General features: G+C 31.8%; 2 long non-coding RNA genes across 3 annotated transcripts; one reads left to right on the top strand and one right to left on the bottom strand.

Annotated features, from left to right (window-relative positions):
• Positions 1-2,509: 2,509 nt before the first annotated feature.
• LOC127710400 (uncharacterized) lies at positions 2,510-9,747 on the bottom strand. Its single transcript, XR_007986170.1, has 3 exons — positions 9,441-9,747; positions 7,708-7,813; positions 2,510-3,071 (listed from the first exon to the last, which is right to left on the bottom strand). It is a non-coding gene; the product is annotated as an uncharacterized LOC127710400 (long non-coding RNA).
• A 5,377-nt stretch (positions 9,748-15,124) lies between these two features.
• On the top strand, positions 15,125-16,360 carry LOC127710397 (uncharacterized). Of its 2 annotated transcripts, XR_007986168.1 has the most exons (3): positions 15,125-15,308; positions 15,828-15,909; positions 16,160-16,360. It is a non-coding gene; the product is annotated as an uncharacterized LOC127710397 (long non-coding RNA). The 2 variants fall into 2 exon arrangements; XR_007986169.1 differs by lacking the exon at positions 15,125-15,308 and having other exon boundaries at positions 15,627-15,909.
• Positions 16,361-18,270: the final 1,910 nt, after the last annotated feature.

Here is an 18,270-nt window from a genome sequence, read left to right as displayed (position 1 = left end):
TTCAATTCACACAGGCCACACAGTTTGGGTATATTTAATATTGTAAGAGAGAGAATAATTGCAATGAGTGGGACAGCCCCCCCCTTATCCTAAAGGAGCATGCTCATTGCAATCGAAGATAGATTGATACAGAGAGAATATATTTATTTCTCAAGCCAACGATTCATTTTCCCTACATCTTTGTGTAGTTTGTGGGGCTTCTTATTGATTTAACATTTCAAATGCGTCCTTCCACAGTACAGGCGTGTTTACAGGTATCCATGAAGTCACGGAGGAGTGGTTTCATCTTTGTCGTCTTCATGACGATTTAAAGAAAATATGGCATACTCCAGGCTGCTGTCAAATTGTTGAACCACTGATATTGGTTCCATAGTCAGTCTCAAAAGATTCTGTATCCGATTTGTTTGAGACAGAAAGGGTTATCGTGTCGGTTTTATGAATATCCGCTGCATCATCTTCAATGATATCATCGAAGAAATCATTCCATGTGCAATTCGGCCTAAATCAGTATAAACAGTTTACTATGAACACCGTCTGGTTCAACTTGTCAATTTTCTGATTTGTCAAAATTCAAGGGTTGAACTTAGTTGATATATTATTCATTATAGAATACCATTTGACATTCAACATTGTATGCAATGCGCAGTTTATTTAAAATGGATGAAAACGTCAACACAGAATATATTCATATTAATGACCCCATTAATATGATCAACTTACAAAAAATAAAATAGCATTGTACGGTGATAATTTTTTGAGTTACTGAATTCAGTCACCTGATTGCATCTTTATATCACATAATTCAATAAGTACAATAGAAAGTAACATTACCATTTTATTCGTAAAATATCTATCAAATACATTTGTACTTGTTGCTTCTTAACTAAAACCTATTACTGTTAATTCAGATGAAACAGAATTCGGATTATAGATTAATACAAGCAACATATAACAGGATAACAGCTAAATGAAATTAACTCTTTATCCTGTTCATTTTTTTCACAAAATGTTGACTGAATTCAGTCACACAGCATTTGATAGAAGCTCCAAGAAATTGTACTAAATTAGAGTGTTTTCTAAGACTTGAATTACACCAAGTGTGATTACATAGTATACACATCTATAATACAGATGACTGAATTCAGTCAATACAAATTCAGGAAATATTTGTTGAAAAAAACCAATTCTGCAGCAGTAAAAAAATATTATGACTGAATTCAGTCACAAAATTAGGTTTACACATTTATATTCACTAGAGCATCAACTCATAGCAATGTGTATTGCTGTTTAGTTCAGTCAGAAGGGGAATAATTTAGGGATGTCACTCTAGTAACCATTTATAAAAAGACACTGGAAATTATGTCCATGGCGATTATCCCTCCCCCAATCACTGTCTATTGATTTCGAAAATGCATAGTTAATTTACAGGTTTATGTTTGTGATTTGGTCAGTTTAAGGCTGAACATTAACGGTTATTACATTAGATGTGCAGTTGTACTAGATTTTGCACATCTCATCTCCATAATGATTATTTTCCCTCCCCCAGTCATGATTCATTGACTTTGAAACTTTTATATAGGGTCAATTTCTATACTTTAATATATCAGAATACTGATGAAAAATGGGTAAGTAGTTATTTAAGTATTGTGATTTAAATTTCAACATTTGCATAATATATATCTATCAAAATTGCACACAGGTGATTCATATCTCTGTATATATTGATTGGTTACTAATACTTGCCATCAAAATTAAGTGAATTTTTGAAAGCTGTTGTTTTAAAATGATAGTGTACTAGATAAATGCTTATTCTTATGTTGTGCTGTTGCACCACTGTCCCAGGCTAGAAGAGGGTTGAGCGATCACAAACATGTTTCACCCTGCCACCTCCGTTATGTGACTGTCCCAAGTCAGGAGCCTGTTGTTCAGTGGTTGTTGTTGGTTCATGTCTTTCATATTGTTTTTCGTAAATTGTAATAAATTAGGCCGTTATTCTTCTCAATTGAATTGGTGTTAATGTCGGGGTCTTTTATAGATGATTATACAGTATGGCTTTTTCTCATGTCGTTGAAGGTCGTATGCCTACGGTTACATCATTTGAACTTTCGTGGAAAGCTGTCTCAGTGGTAATCAAATCAAATACTTCCAAACTTTCCAAATTTTTTATTAATTATTTATAATTTTATGAAAATGAATGAAAGCAACCTTTGGGATGAACTTTACCTTAACATATTAATTTTTAATTAAAGGGTTTTTCATTGTTTAAGAAAAAAAAATCAAGAACAATTAACTGTTAAGTTTCATTGGTAAGAACACAATTTGCAATTTCACCAAAAAACAAAAACCACAAAATACAATGAAAGCCAGAATATACCATATGAAATGTGACAATGTTTTAAATGTAGTGTGTAACAACAAGAAGCATCAAGAAGTCTGACTTTCTCACTTAGAAAGGTTAAAATAAATTGATAAAAACATAGCGAAAAAATGAAAATAAAATGAAGTGAAATCAATTTCAACATTTTTATTTTAATGTCTGGATAATATTATTTATTCAATGTAAATCCAGTAAAAACAATTGTTGTCACTTCATAAATTTAAAAAAGCTTGATTTTTTTTTCAAGCGAAAAGCGGTTAAAAACTGGATCACACTTGAGACTTGCATGTTCATCTTTTAATAATGTTTTGTAGATCATCACAGTATTTACAGTTTAAAAAAAAACTGTTTCACAAAAATAGAGATTGTCTAAATGCAACATTGTGATAATATGTATCATTTTGAAATTTCTTCTTTCAACTATCCCATATTAATTTCAATTGTGCTGGCATTTTGTAAAGATTAACATTATCCCACTTAAAAGAGACAAGAATGTGTTCAGTTGTTGTTTGTTCAAGATTTTGGAATCAATGTACCAGTCTGCTACTCCTGCCCAAAATATCCATTAAACCAATCGAATGTGTTGCTGTCACTTTTGTAACTTCTATCCATGGTAAATTCTCCAGACTGTCTGGTCTGATCAATATCCATTGTTCTGCTTGAAAATACTGTGGGTACTCATAGAAAGTAAAATCTAAAAAAAGAAAACAAATTATTCTAATGATCTATTTCCGAAAAAAAAGATGATTTAGATAGTGAGGATAATACCATTCTTTGTAAATGCATTTCTATTCAGAGTAACGGTACATGTTGCTTCATTTTTTTTGAATTACGTTACTTGTAAAAACACCTTATTTCATAAAAGCATATTTTTTTTTTAATTTTAAAATTTGGTTAATTACATCAAATACCAGAAACAGTTAATGATTTTAATTATTGCTATATGTTCAACAGTTAGCCGGATTTGTTGAATAGCTTCAGACAAAGGACATGGTACAAGATAAGGGACTTATATTTTGGCAGAATATTTTACTTAAAATCTTAATTTTCCTTTAAAATTGAAGAAATGCCAAAAAAAAACTACTATTTTTCGGTCAGTGTCATCACAATCCATCAAAGTTATACACTCTTTTGAAGAAAAACCTTAATTTTGAATAAACAATTTTTGACTAATTTCAACAGGGTGTTTACAAAGGTATTGGCAGCATGAATGGACAACCATATGTTTTGTAATAGTGTGAATTTGAACCATATATATAATTTGATAAGTTTTTATTACTCTTAGTATGTGACCAATATTATTCAGATAAAAAGGCCTATAAATGCATAAATACAAGCAATCTAGCTACAATGCATGTATTAAATATTCATTTTTTTAAACTAAAATTTCGAGAAAAAAAATATGTAGTCTTTTCAAATTTGCCTTTTTGAATATAAGTCTTGGATTGAATATTGAAAAATTTGACATAAGGACCAAATATAGGACTTCTTGATCCTACTTCTTTCAAGAGGTCACATGTGCCATTTCAAAAGACGTTTATTTTTAAAGAATATTGACCTAATACATGTAATATTCATACTTGATATCTTAAACATATTGCTGGTATAAAACTTTGATATAAGTTTCATAAAATTCTGGCAAGAATTGAACAAATGAGAGCGCTAACAATGCAATTTTCCATATGAATAATATTTCCAAGGGCAATTGATTGGCACTGATTTTCGAACTCGTCCAAAACATTGCTTATATTTACCTATAGTATAAATTTTCAAAACTCTGGCAAGAATTGTTCACATTAGAGCATTCATTTTGGCAATTTTCACCATAATTAATATTTCTAAGGGGCATAACTCTTTAAAAACTAGAGGCTCTCAAGAGCCTGTGTCGCTCGCCTGTATTAACTGATGCTTTGGAAATCATGTAAAATAAGGTTAAAATCATAATTAATAGTATTAGATATTAGATATTATAATGATATCTAAGATAATAACAAAAAACTGCAAAAATTTTGTAAAATTACTAACTCAGGGGCAGCAACCCAACAACGGGTTGTCGGATTCGTCTGAAAATTTCAGGGCAGATAAATCTAAATCTGATGAACATTTTTGCCACCTGTCTGATTTGCTCTAAATGCTTTAGTTTCAGAGATATAAACCAAAAACTGCATTTTACCCCTATGTTTTATTTTTAACCAAGTCGGCCATGATGGTTGAAAGGCGGGGTCATCGGACAATTTTTTAAACTACATACCCTAATAATGATTATGGCCAAGTATGGTTAAATTTGTCTCAGTAGTTTCAGAGAAGAAGATTTTTGTAAAAGATTACAAAAATTTTACAAAAAATTGTTAAAAATTGACTTTTAAGGGCAATAACTCCTAAAGGGGTCGACTGACAATTTTGGTCAGGACAATTTATTTGTAGATCTTACTTTGCTGAACATTATTGCTGTTTACAGTTTATCTCTATCTATAATAATATTCAAGATAATAACCAATAAACAGCTGCGCCATGAGCGCATGATACGCCCGTTTTCTTGTGTGTGAATTTTTATGCAATAAGCATAAATAGTTTCTGACATACGGCGTGACATGCGAAAACCCCCCTTTTTTTAACAAAAAACTCAATATCTCTAAAATAAAATTTTGAATCAAAACCAAAAAGTATACAGATCTTTAGATTAATATAACTAAGAAGTGTGTAAAGTTTTAAGCAATAATCATAAATCGTTTTTGAGATACGGCGCGACATGTGGAAACCCCCCCTTTAAAAAAAAAATCAATATCTCAAAAATAAAATTTTGAATCAAAACCAAAAAGTATACAGATCTTTAGATTAATATAACTAAGAAGTGTGTAAAATTTTAAGCAATAATCATAAATCGTTTTTGAGATACGGCGCGACATGTGAAAAACCCCTCCCCCTTTTTTTACAAAATACTCAATAACTCAAAAAATAAAATTTTGAATCATCACCAAAAAGTATACAGATCTTAAGATTAACATAACTAAGAAGTGTGTAAAGTTTAAGCAATAATCATAAATTGTTTTTGAGATACGGCGCGACATGTGAAAAAAAAACAACACACACCTGTTTTAGTTACTAAGTCCCGTAACTCAAAAAGTTTTAATCTTATTTTCACCAAAAAGTATACAGATCGTTTGACCATCATAAGAAACAACTATGTTAAGTTTCGTGAAATTTGGATAAGTCATTCTCAAGTTACGGTGCGACATGTTTACGCCGGACAGACAGACGGACGGACAGACGGACGGACGCCGGACATTTGTATACCTTAATACGTCCCGTTAAAAATTTTGACGGGCGTATAAAAACTGCAAAATTTCCTTAAAATTACCAATTCAGGGGCAGCAACCCAACAACAGGTTGTCAGATTTGTCTGAAAATTTAATTCAGGGCAGATAGATCTTGACCGGATAATCAGTTTTACCCTATGTCAGATTTACTCTAAATGCTTTGGTTTCAGAGATATAAGCCAAAATCTACATTTTACCCCTATGTTCTATTTTTAGCCATGGTGGCCATCTTGGTTGGTTGGCGGGGTCATCTGACACATTTTTTAAACTAGATACCCTAATGATGATTGTGGCCAAGTTTGGTTAAATTTGGCCCAGTGGTTTCAGAGGAGAAGATTTTTGTAAAAAGCTAACGACGACGGACGACGACGACGACGACGCCGACGCCGACGACGGAGGACGGGCGACGGACGCCAAGTGATGAGAAAAGCTCACTTGGCCCTTCGGCCCAGGTCAGCTAATAAATGAAAGGCACGGCTGTTTAAATTGGTTCAAGAAATTGCTAATTTAAAACTATGACATAAGTCTCATAAAAATCTGGCAAGAATTGTACACGTGTCAGCGCTTAGTAGATGGAACGGAAGGACGGACGCCAATATTTCTATGTCCCCCAGAACGCGTTGCACCGGGGAAAAATATAGTCAATGTAAGTGGTATATTAATTGTTGGATCACAATAAATTTCTAACTGTACTACTTGAAATGATTTACCACAAACTGGTATATCGATAAGGATCGCTTTACCAGAAGCTCTGGAAAGGTATTTTAAATCTAATTTAAATGCTGGAAACCCTTGATACATATTTGATGATAAAGTTTAGAAACACTCAGTTTTTAAGAAGTCTAGGTCCGATGTTAGAATAGGTAACAGAAGAAACTAAACAAAAGGACAATGATACAGCAATTAACAAAGGACTACTAGCAGTTACTGACATGCCTGTTCCAGACCTCAATTATATGAAAATCAAGATTAGAATTAAGAATCATACCATCATAAAATATACAAGAAGAACATAACATGCATTTCTTTACTTTTTGTGTGTTTATGATTGTTTAAAAAATAAGGAGATGTGGTATGATTGCAAATATGACAACTATCTACCAAAGTTCAAATGAAGTGGATGTAGGCAATTATAGGTACATGTAACTGTACGGCCTTCAACAATGAGAAAAACCCATACTGTACGGCTATATAGTACCGTAATAGTCGGCTATTAAAGGACCGACATGAAAATATAAAGCAATTCAATTGACATAACTAACGGCCTAATTTATAACAAACCAATTTACGAAAAACAAATATGACAGCTGTGAACCAACGACTACTACTGAACTACAGGCTTGATTTTTTTTCAAAATAGTTATATAAAAACTAGAAATCTATTAAAAAGGATATAAAAGTTCTTCACACACACATAAAGTTTCTAACATCAACCTCAGTTGGTCTCTGTTGGATACTTGTCTTACATGTCTATATTCAAACTGTATCTTCTGGGTTTTTTTTTTAATAGTTAGTTTAAACAGTCAGGGGAATTTTTGAAATAATCACTTATAAATAGAAAAAAATAGCAACTTAATTGGGGTCTGAAGCCTTGATAAAAAAATAATTTTGTATTTTGTATTTTGTAGTTTTACTTAAATTTTAAACATACAGGTTTATATTATATCTTATTATGAGTAAAATTGAAAAAAAAAGAAACCTCTTTAAAATGATTCTTTGAAATAAAATAGAATTATGATACATTTATACAAGTGATTTTCATGTCATTATCCCAGATTCAGTACAAGGTCATCACCTGACATGACCGGTCATCCTTTAAACACAGATGTTGGTTCTGATAATTTCAGCAAACTGATTAGTCCCTGGATCATTAGTATATATCTAAAGTTACATAACATTCAAATGTTACTGAACTAGTGATTTAAGATATCACTCATTTAAGTAATTCCCCTGACTGTTAACGGTGATAAATTGATGTTATAAAAAGGAAATTTTACAAATTTATAACCTCACCTTTTTCTTTTATTTTCTTTATTTGAGGAGCACTGTTGATAATTCGAATACACTGCACCCAGGCCACTATTAGAACTTTGAGTTTTTCTTTTCTTTGGTGATTCATCTGTTTTAATACAAATTATACACAGTTTAAAACAGTGCTTAAACATTAGTTAGAACAGTGCATACAAAAAATAAGGGTATAATATAGGTCATTATCAGAGTGATTGAGAGTACCTTATGGTGCATTTTCAATAAGTTTTCCAAAAAAAGATAACGTACAACCACGTATAAAAATATGAAGAGCAAAATATCTTAAAATTGAAAAGTGTCAAGTCTAAATTTACTTTGAAGTTGTGTTGAAGTACAAAAAAAGTCATGTATACATAACCAATAAGGATAGGCAGTGGAAATAAAAAAAACTTTTCAGTATTAATTTACCCACAATAATGCTTATTATATCTGTACACTTACCATATTGACCACTTCTGATTTAAGCACTAGAGGGATATAAGTTTGCACAAAACTGGCACACAAGTAGCACACAAGTGGCAGTAAGCTTTAACAATTAAACTAAATAAAAGTTATGGCTACTGGATCAAGGCAAATAAATAACCTAACAAATAATTTCTTCATATAAATGTTGCCCAATTTTCTTTATAACATCCAGTAGCCATAACTTTTATTTAGTTTAAATTAGATAATGGTTTACTTTTACAAATTGTGACTTGGATGGAGAGTTGTCTCATTGGCACTCATACCAAATCTTCTTATATCTATTGACTGAGGTCTTAAAACTTTGGAAATAGCATTCTCCGCAGACATATGCACTTATATAAAACATTCCAAACTGTTTTTATAACGGTCAGAAAGTAATAAAATTTGGCACTTATGCTACTAAGATATCATGCTAAGTAAATGTAAAATTTCATAAGAAATACCAACATTTTGGTGTCTAACAGGCTTCAGACCACAATTAATTCCCCTTGTTCGTAGAATATATTTCCCAAGTATTAAATTGGGTGTTTCTTGCAAACTATTCTGACTACTGTTTTGTTTGAGATGTTTACTATTCAAGTGGTCCTATCAGTTTCATATTACTATCCATAAGAACTAAGTTAGTTATTATTCATGTTGATGGTCAATATAACCAAGGACATATAACTAAAATACTAATACATCCTTGATAAAATGAATCATGCCAAAGGAATAAAGTTAAAATAAATTTCCCCATCAAAAAGTGAGTATCGAGTTATTACTCACTTTTTTTTACTCGATACTCACTTTTTTACTTGATACTCACTTTTGACAACTCGATACTCACTTTTTTAACTCGACACTTGGTCTCTACTAAAAGTAAATCTCGTCAATAGAACTATGAAAATTTCAATCGAATAATATTTGCCAGTATTGACAACTTGATGAGTATTATAATATGTGTGTAACTTAGAATTCTGCAACATCTCAAAATCCGAAGTGATCACATAGATCCAGCAAGGCTGAATAAAGAAATGTTAAATAAAAATGGGAATGTTTGGCTACTCAAGACAAAACAATCCCGAATTAACTGTATACCTCCATTTCTTATTCATTAACATATACCATACATAAAAATATGACAAACATTTTTGTATTCTAAATGAACTTGGGCAAACCTCGGTTTTTCATATTCATATTCAGAAATCATATTTTAAATATCAATGAATTTTTTTTCTCTTCTTATTTTCTATGGATTAAAAAGTATATCTTACCAGAACTCTCCGGCATAAGTAAGCTTCGGACTCTTCGTCCTTGAAAACGAAATTACATTCAGCTTATTTTCATTTCTAGGGGACTCCATCCTTCTCTTTCTTTGACCAAAGTACGCAACTGAATGACCTCGTTTACTGGTTGTGATAACAAAACACGCGCCTATATGGATATGACATAATCCCCCACTGGCCACAGCATAATCCTCGATTATTAGTGTATAGCGGAAGTTGTACAACTTTAAAGACGTAAGAATAACCATAGAAGTATTTAATATAATACTTCCATGTTATTACTGTGTCTTGGGTCAATCAGAAGGATATAAAACACACTGTTTCATTAAGATTAGCATCCCCATGATAGTACTTATCTGACTTATAATCAGATGATAAGAAACATGTTTATTGCCCACTGGATATAACCCTCGTGGTTCTATCATTATTGTCATATGGTGGTCATTATTCTCGAAATATCATATTTGTTGAAAGTATATTATATTTAAATCAAATGTTACCGTTAATTCATATTATCAAATAACTTCTTTTCACTGCAAAGTTTTATGCAGCGTAATATTCTCAACTTTTTTTTGGAGAGATTTAATTTCATCTTCAGACTGAAATGCAGTTTTAAAACTTTACTTGGCAGAAAGTCTATTGAAAATAAATCAAGTCGGACTTGCTTGTTATCGTGGGTGTTCGGTTGAAATTAATAATCGAATATAGCAAGAACTGAAATCGTGACAAAATCGCATAAAACCAATTTTTTGACATGTATGTAGAATTGTTGAATTTGTGTCATGCCTTTGGCCCTCTTGTGGGTGTAATGTGTGCTTTAATAATAATAAAAAAAAAAAAAAAAAAAATTATAAATAAAGGGAGGGTGTGTGGTTTGTAATATGTCGTTGAGACGACAACCAGACAACAGGAAAAACATAAGACAGTGAATTATATTTTTTATTTACTCAAATGTACATTCAAATTCGAGTGGGTTTAAGCTGCCACCCATTTCAAATTAAAAAAAAAACAGCGGAAAATGGTCAATTTCCTTTGTATAGCCGTAGCATAAAATAAGCCTGTGATTCTTGATTAAACATAAAAGTTATTAAATATACTTTTCATAGGATTATTTAACGTGAGATTTTTTAATGATTAAACCGGTTGCAATTTAACAGAAAAGTATTTAAAGATGCAGAGCATCCGATACAGTTTCATGTCATTGTCATTTTCATAATTTTAATTGGCCTAGGCGAGTTATAAAATAATAAAACATAGGTCACCGTGCTTGTTTTCGAGAAAACTGAGGCTGAAAAGTGGGGATTGTTGCACTTTTGTAAAAAAGTAAAGCAAAGTTATAAAATTTTTTGAGTAGATATATTCTTCGTCATAAATTGATTGGATTCAATCTGATGCTGTGATTAGTTCAAACAAGGGGGAAATAAATCCCCACGAGAATGACTAGTTAATATTTCAAGCCATGCTTAAAATTACGGATAAGTTGCTCAAAGTGGGATTTTTTTAAATTTTACTTTTATGTGGAAATCGAGAGGTACTTATACTGTTATTTTTCTCATAGTGCTATTATAAATTAACTGCCTTTTGCGTAATTTAAGCCACATTAATTCATAAAATCAAATTGTAAATTATAGAAAATATCGTTCTTATTACGGAAAATAATACGCATGACGTCCCGCAGAAAGTGACGTTTTGATGAAATTCGAACGCTTGACGTCGCGCCAAGCATTCGGAATCCTTAGGTTTTATTTGGCAGTGCTATTAGAAAAAATTACCCACTAACCCCTACCTTTCCTTCCATTTAAATTTAAGAAAAATCTACAGAAAATTATTTCCCGCCAAATTTTCAATGGTTTATATCTCAAAAACAAGCACACGGACCCTTCATTATTTTCTGCTTTTTTAATTTCTTTATTTTTATACTATCAATATATAACAGTCTTCGAAAAAGCCTGTTACTTTAAAAATGAATAGCGAATATCCTTAAAGTCAAACTACTCAAATCTGTAAAATAATAAACAGGCAGTAAAACAATTTATAGTTCACTTTTTATACGCCCGTTTACGGGGCGTATTATGGTGTACCGTTGACCGTCTGTCCGTCCGTCCGTCGTTAACATGTCGGACATTAATTCAAAAACGCTTTAACCAATTAATATACATGAAACTTTGGTGAATTGTTTATATCTATTGACGTGAGCTCCCTTTCGTTTTCTATAAATTTCACATTTATCATTTCCGAGTTTTGGGGTTTTATTTATTAAAAAAGGGGGGATTTTCCAGTTTTCGGACAATAACTCAAAAACAATTTCACTAATTTGCATGAAACTTTTGTGAATTGTTCATATCTATTGACGTGAGCTCCCTTTCGTTTTTTATAAATTTCGAATTTACCGTTTCCGAGTTTTGGGGTTTAATCATTAAAAAGGGGGAATTTTCCAGTTTTCGGACAATTACTCAAAATAATTTCACCAATTTGCAATAAACTTTTGTGAATTGTTCATATCTATTGACGTGAACTCCCGTTCGTTTTTTATAAATTTTGGATTTACCGTTTCCGAGTTTTGGGGTTTTATTCATTAAAAAAGGGGGGATTTTCCAGTTTTCAGACAATAACTCAAAAACAATTTCACCAATTTGCAAGAAACTTTAATGAATTGTTTATTTCTATCGACATGAGCTCCCTTTTGATTTTTATAAATTTCAGACTATACGTTTCCAATTTATGGGGTTTTATTCATTACAAAAAGGGGGATTTTCCAGTTTTCAAACAAAAACTAAAAAATGCTTTCAGCATTTTTTATGAAACTTTTGTTAATTGTTTATATCTATTTTTGTAGGCTTCCTTTTGATTTTTATAAATTTTCTATTTTATTTTTCCGAGTTATAAGATTTTATTTGTTTATAGTCTGACAACAGATTTACTACGTATTACGCTACAGCAATGTGTATTGCACAACAGCAAGAAATCTTTCATGTAACCAATTTCAAGTTCTCTGACTACATTTGTTCAGAAACCTATAATATATCAAATATTTAATTACAATCCAAATTCAGACCTGTATCAAGCTTGAATATTGTGTCCATTATTGCCCCAACTGTTCAGTGTTGGACTTCTGCTGGCGTATTCAGCTGCGCTCAGCGAAGCAGTTTATTTCAATATATTATCACGAGCAAGATTAAAGTCGTATTGAATCGGGCGCACTGCATTTGCGCCAATTTTTACAAAATTCAAACTTTCTTTCGCGCCACTAGTTTATATTTCATTTGCGCCAAAAAATAAAAACCACATTTGCACCATTTTACAGGTAACATATATGAAAAAATTCAGATATTTCATTGCTTCATCGTGAATAAGATTTTTGTTGTAAGAGTATTTCCCTAGATAACTAATTAATTTCATACTCATATAAAACTGTAGGTCACGTACGTAGGTTTGAAACTACATAGTGCTCACATGTATATCCACTTCATTTGAACTTTACGGGTGGATATATAGTTGTCTCATTTGCAATTATACCACATCCTCTTATTTTTATATAAATGAGATAAGTTTTTAATGACCACACATATAAGTCACCCAGTGTACATGAGTACATCCATAGCCATTGCTTACAAGCCTTAATTCAGCACAACGGAAGTTTTAGTTTTACTCTAGTGTATAGACTATAGTGCTTTCTTTTAGGTTTTATGATCTCTATCACTGAGTTTTAAAGTTAGAGTGAAAAGTCTCTTATTATTAAGAAAGTATCTGTGTATAGCGCTTTGACTGATGTTACGATGACTGATTTAGGAGGAATATGTTTTATTATGCAATCAAAAAACTGTTAAAGTTACTATTTAAAGTCTCTTTTAGATAAAACTATTTTGATACTATATATTTACCTGGGACCGTGTCAATGAATTTGTCCCTGAAGTAGACCGTGTCTTAGGATGGTCTTAGGACACGCCTTAGTCCTAAGTCAGATTAACAGAAGTCTCCGTAAATAAGATCATAAACTTGGTCCTAAAGCTAGGATATATAGACAGGGACCGTGTCATCGAAGGTGTCTTAGGACTAAGATATGTCCTAAGATAATCTTAGGAGAATTTTGCTCATAGCCGTGTTTCGAAAAGATCTTATCTTAGGATTATGTTCTAATTTTGGTCCCAACTTAAGGACTACTACATTAACAAACTGTCTTAGGATAGTATTTCTGTTTGTATCCATCTGATAAGTTAAGCCTTTTTCAACTGATTTTTTAGTTTGTTCTTATGTTGTACTGTTACACCACTGTCCCAGGTTAGGGGGAGGGTTTGGATCCCGCTAACATGTTTAACCCCGCCACATTCTGTATGTATGTGCCTGTCCAAAGTCAGGAGCCTGTAATTCAGTGGTTGTTGTTTGTTGATGTGTTACATATTTGTTTTTCGTTCATTTTTTTTGTACATAAATTAGGCCGTTAGTTTTCTCGTTTGAATTGTTTTACATTTGTCATTTCGGGGCCTTTTATAGCTGACTTTGCGGTATGGGCTTTGCTCATTGTTGAAGGCCGTACGGTGACCTATAGTTGTTAATTTCTGTGTCATTTGGTCTCTTGTGGAGAGTTGTCTCATTGGCAATCATACCACAACTTCTTTTAAAAACACAAAGTGGACGTGGCAGGGTACTTGTATATCCCAACAACAAAAAGACAGTAAAGACTGATCTGAGAGTACTCGCAGCCACTAACAACTAATAAAAAAATCATGCATCTAAGACTAAATTATCAATCAGTACACATCCAATGGATTTAGTGTAAAGACGTCATAAACAGTCAGAGAAAAACATGACCATGAGCAATGCCAAGATACAGGTATCGACAGATTGTAGATCCATGACAATTTTAACTTTTAGGATAATTTTATGATGTCCTAGCATATAAACAAACATGCACTGTGATGTGTCTGTGTCTGTTAAAAATGGACTTCTTTTCTCACTCATTCTGTAGGGTTACGGTACAGCAATACAAAATAGATAATTTATGTCCTGAGTTTTTATACCAAGATTACACGAGATTCCCCTTTGAACTAAAAAATCTAAACAGCACTTAGGACTACGATATGACATCTTCGTTAAGATTATCTTATGATACCTTCGATATACAGTCTGAGATATATCATAAGACAGTCCTATAATTTGTCCTAAGATATATCTTAAGACAAATCTTATGACACTTTCGATGACACGGCCCCAGGGGTATCTTAGGATGGTACGAGAATAGTCTTAACAGTTACGATGTACTAAGTCGAAATAGAAACATTAAAAATATATATATTATATACAAACAAGTCTAAATTGAAAACAACGTTCAAACCTATGATTGCATTGGATAAAAACCGCAGTTTTGATACGTGTGCATGTAAAACAAATTTCTTGGTAGAGGGGTCTAAATACATCACAAACAACATTTTCGAAAAGACCAAAAAAGTGAAAAAGTACACTGTAAAAATTGTGCTTAGAATTTAAACGTGTTGCAAGACTTATGTGCTTAGGAAAGTGTTTAATTTCTAAACATAAAAAAATAAACATGTTTTGGCTCTCAGCACTTCGCAATAAACATGTTTTGGCTCTCAGCACTTTTCAATAAACATGTTGTTGTGCTAAACATGTTTAGCTACTTTGTCAAGTATATAAAGCTAAACGTTTTTAAATTCTAAGCACTTTCAATATTTAGACACTTTCCTAAACACGTTTAGAATTACAACACATTTAGGCCGAATACGGCATTCATATCACGTGTTAATTTTTGAGCGGGAAGAAGAAACAAAGAACCCGAAGTCAAAGGCCACGCTGTTTACTTTTGACCATAACTGACCGTAACTTGACTGTTTCAGAAAGGTAAGGAGTTATGATTATACTGTCTTTTTTTGTACTACCAATTTTAAATGATTATTGACAGTTATAAGCATTATTTACAAGTACACTACCGTATAGCCAATGCAGGAGAGAAAAGAGGGTACCAGCCCACGAAACAAGTGCTTGTAAGAGCTTTAAGTGTTCAAACTATCTTGTGTATAGATGATAAGAGTTGTTTAATGTTCTATCATGCAAGTTTGCATTTATTTTTTTATTTATATATGTTATTGGAAAGGAGTTTGTGAGGATAATTTTCGTTCGGTACTCCTCGGTAGATTATAATGGAACATGAAGGGTAGCCGAATCTGCTGAGTCTTATCAGGATGAGGTGCATCATTCGCAAATCCAGTGTCATATCGAGTTCATTGTTTTCGTAAGCACTTCCGATATGCACAATCAACATTTCCTCAAAATAAATAGAAAGATGCTTGTTTATTTCAGTAGTTATAAGCGGTTGTGATTTTTTTTATAATTTTATTGATATGTATTGTTTTATTCTAGATGAGAGAAGTGCAGAGGAAATCATCATATGTCTTGGCATGCTAAAAGAGGAGATAAAGAACAGTAGCAAATATGCTGCTAGGTAAGAATCAAAAGTGTATTTGATTTTAAAAATGCCAATATATATTTGATCAAATGAATAATATTAAGCATGAAAAGAAGTTTTATATTAAAAAATATCAATTGATTCATCAGTAAATTTATATACCACGGTCCTAATGTTGTTATCTGGATCTTAAATCATGCTTTTACTTTTTGGTGTTGTAGTTCGTATTCTTATATTTTTAGATTAATTCTACTTAGTTGCTTATCAATATTTTTCTATATTTCAGGCCATTGACCAGCAGTTGGGTACTAAGAAAGGAGAAGCTCTTATTGACCTGTAAAATGAAAACAGAACATTTTCAAATTGTTTTGTTGTAGGGATGGGGTACAAGTAGAAGATTGGTCAATATTATGTACATGTACCTTGATATGAATTTATTTTTGATTGTGTTCAATGATAAACTGGAAATAAATGATAACATAAATTCCTTTGTTTTATATGTTGTAATTTTGTTTTTAAAGCTAGAATTAGTATAATGATAATTTCATTTCAAAAGTTCTAGACTGTTTTACGAATATTTGAAATGAAGAAAAAAATGCAATAGTCGAATGATGTGAATTGAATTAAAGAAAAAACTCATTGAGATTGAAAAGGTATTGGTCACATTCAATTTGATATGGAAATTCCAGTTTCTTAGTTTGATGCATTGGCTCCTTTTTGGGATGGTATGAAAACCTGTTTTATTGAGAGCTATCATACGTTTAACAATCAAGCCTTCCGGAATATTAGTTCAATTGGGGCCTAATGAAGTAATGGCTTCTCACAATAAAATGATAAACATGTTTCTTCACGACCCTTTATGGTCTAAACATGTTTACATTCAAAACACTTCACAGCTAAACGTGTTTCAAGACACAACACTTCTCAGCTAAACATGTTTCCAGATACAACAATTCACAGCTAAACATGTTTACAGTCTAAGCACTTTTTAGCTAAACGTGTTTCTAGTCTAAACGCTTTACAGCTAAACATGTTTACAGTCTAAGCACTTTATAGCTTGACACGTTTAGGCTGTTAGCACATTAAATATTAAACATGTTTAGATTTAAAACATGTCAAAAATCGGTTTCATAAATGTGTTTAGGAAAGTGTTTAGGCTCTAAACACATTTTTTAGAGTGTATATTTTAAGAAAACGTATTTGACTAACAGGTCGAACAACGGATGTTCTTAAACCCTGCTGACTGCCATTGGCGATTGCCAAATAAATTGATCACCAGATGTAACAAAATCGATCTTAATGATAATCTAATACCAAACAGAAAACAATATATATGACATAAACTCCATAATAAAAATACTATTATACAATATAAAACTATTATACTGTTATAATAATTAAACTAATTAAACAAAATATTCTTCAACAAGTTTTTTAAGGGACCTATCATTTTTTACCTGGGAAAAAAAGGGAGGGCTGGTCAAGATGAAGGTGAGTTCGAGTTTTTTTTTCTGTAACTGGAAAAGGGGGGGGGGGGGGGTCAATTATATTTATATATTCAAAGTAGGGGATAAATTTTATCGCTAATTAAACATTTGTGAACTTTTGAATTTTAAAGCATATAAGATTCAATTGTGTGACATTATTTTAAATTTGTAGACTAATTTGGTCCATAAATCAACATTGAGGTTTATAGTACTAAGTATTCTGTTTGAGTTTTAGAAAAAAATAAGCTGAAGTATATTTAATAAATTCATAGTATTACGTATACGCTCTTCTAAAATAATTCGTGCTGCCCTTTTTGAAGCCAAAAAATTCTATCAATATTAGCAAACTGTTTGCACCTGACCAATTTGTTTGAACAATAATAATTGAATTGTGGAAAACATTTGAATTTCGGTTTCAGAAAAAAAAAACGGACTTCTTTTCTTACTAAGGCCGATTCAATACATGTATAAATGAAATGAAGTGGACCTATGGACAAAGCATTGTTATATAGCTAAAATTGCATGCGCGTCAGAAATAAAGTCTGTAACAAGGTTTTGTAAACTTTAACAAGGTTTTGTAAACTTTTAATTATACGTTAAAATATATGCCATTTATGTCACTAAATATTCTTATTTATTAAATAAATGTTTTAGGACGGTCTTAAGACAATTGTAGTTAGTTATCAAGTGTTAGGACTGTCCTAAGATAGCTTTGTTTTAATGTTAAGACATGCCTCAAATTCGTCCTCTAAAAACATCCTAAATAATGCCCTAAGACATATCTTAGGACATATCCTAGGATACTTTCATTGACATGGCCTCTATATTATTGGCGCAAATGAAATATGGGTTGGGGCGCAAATCAGAGATTATTTTTGGGCAAATAAAATGCGAATTGGCGCAAAAGCAA

Source organism: Mytilus californianus, unplaced genomic scaffold (assembly GCF_021869535.1).
Source record: "Mytilus californianus isolate M0D057914Y unplaced genomic scaffold, xbMytCali1.0.p SCAF_76, whole genome shotgun sequence".
In the NCBI taxonomy this organism is placed as follows: domain Eukaryota; kingdom Metazoa; phylum Mollusca; class Bivalvia; order Mytilida; family Mytilidae; genus Mytilus; species Mytilus californianus.
The sequence above is the reverse complement of the archived record's forward strand: the minus strand, read 5'-3'. Positions and strand labels throughout refer to the sequence as shown.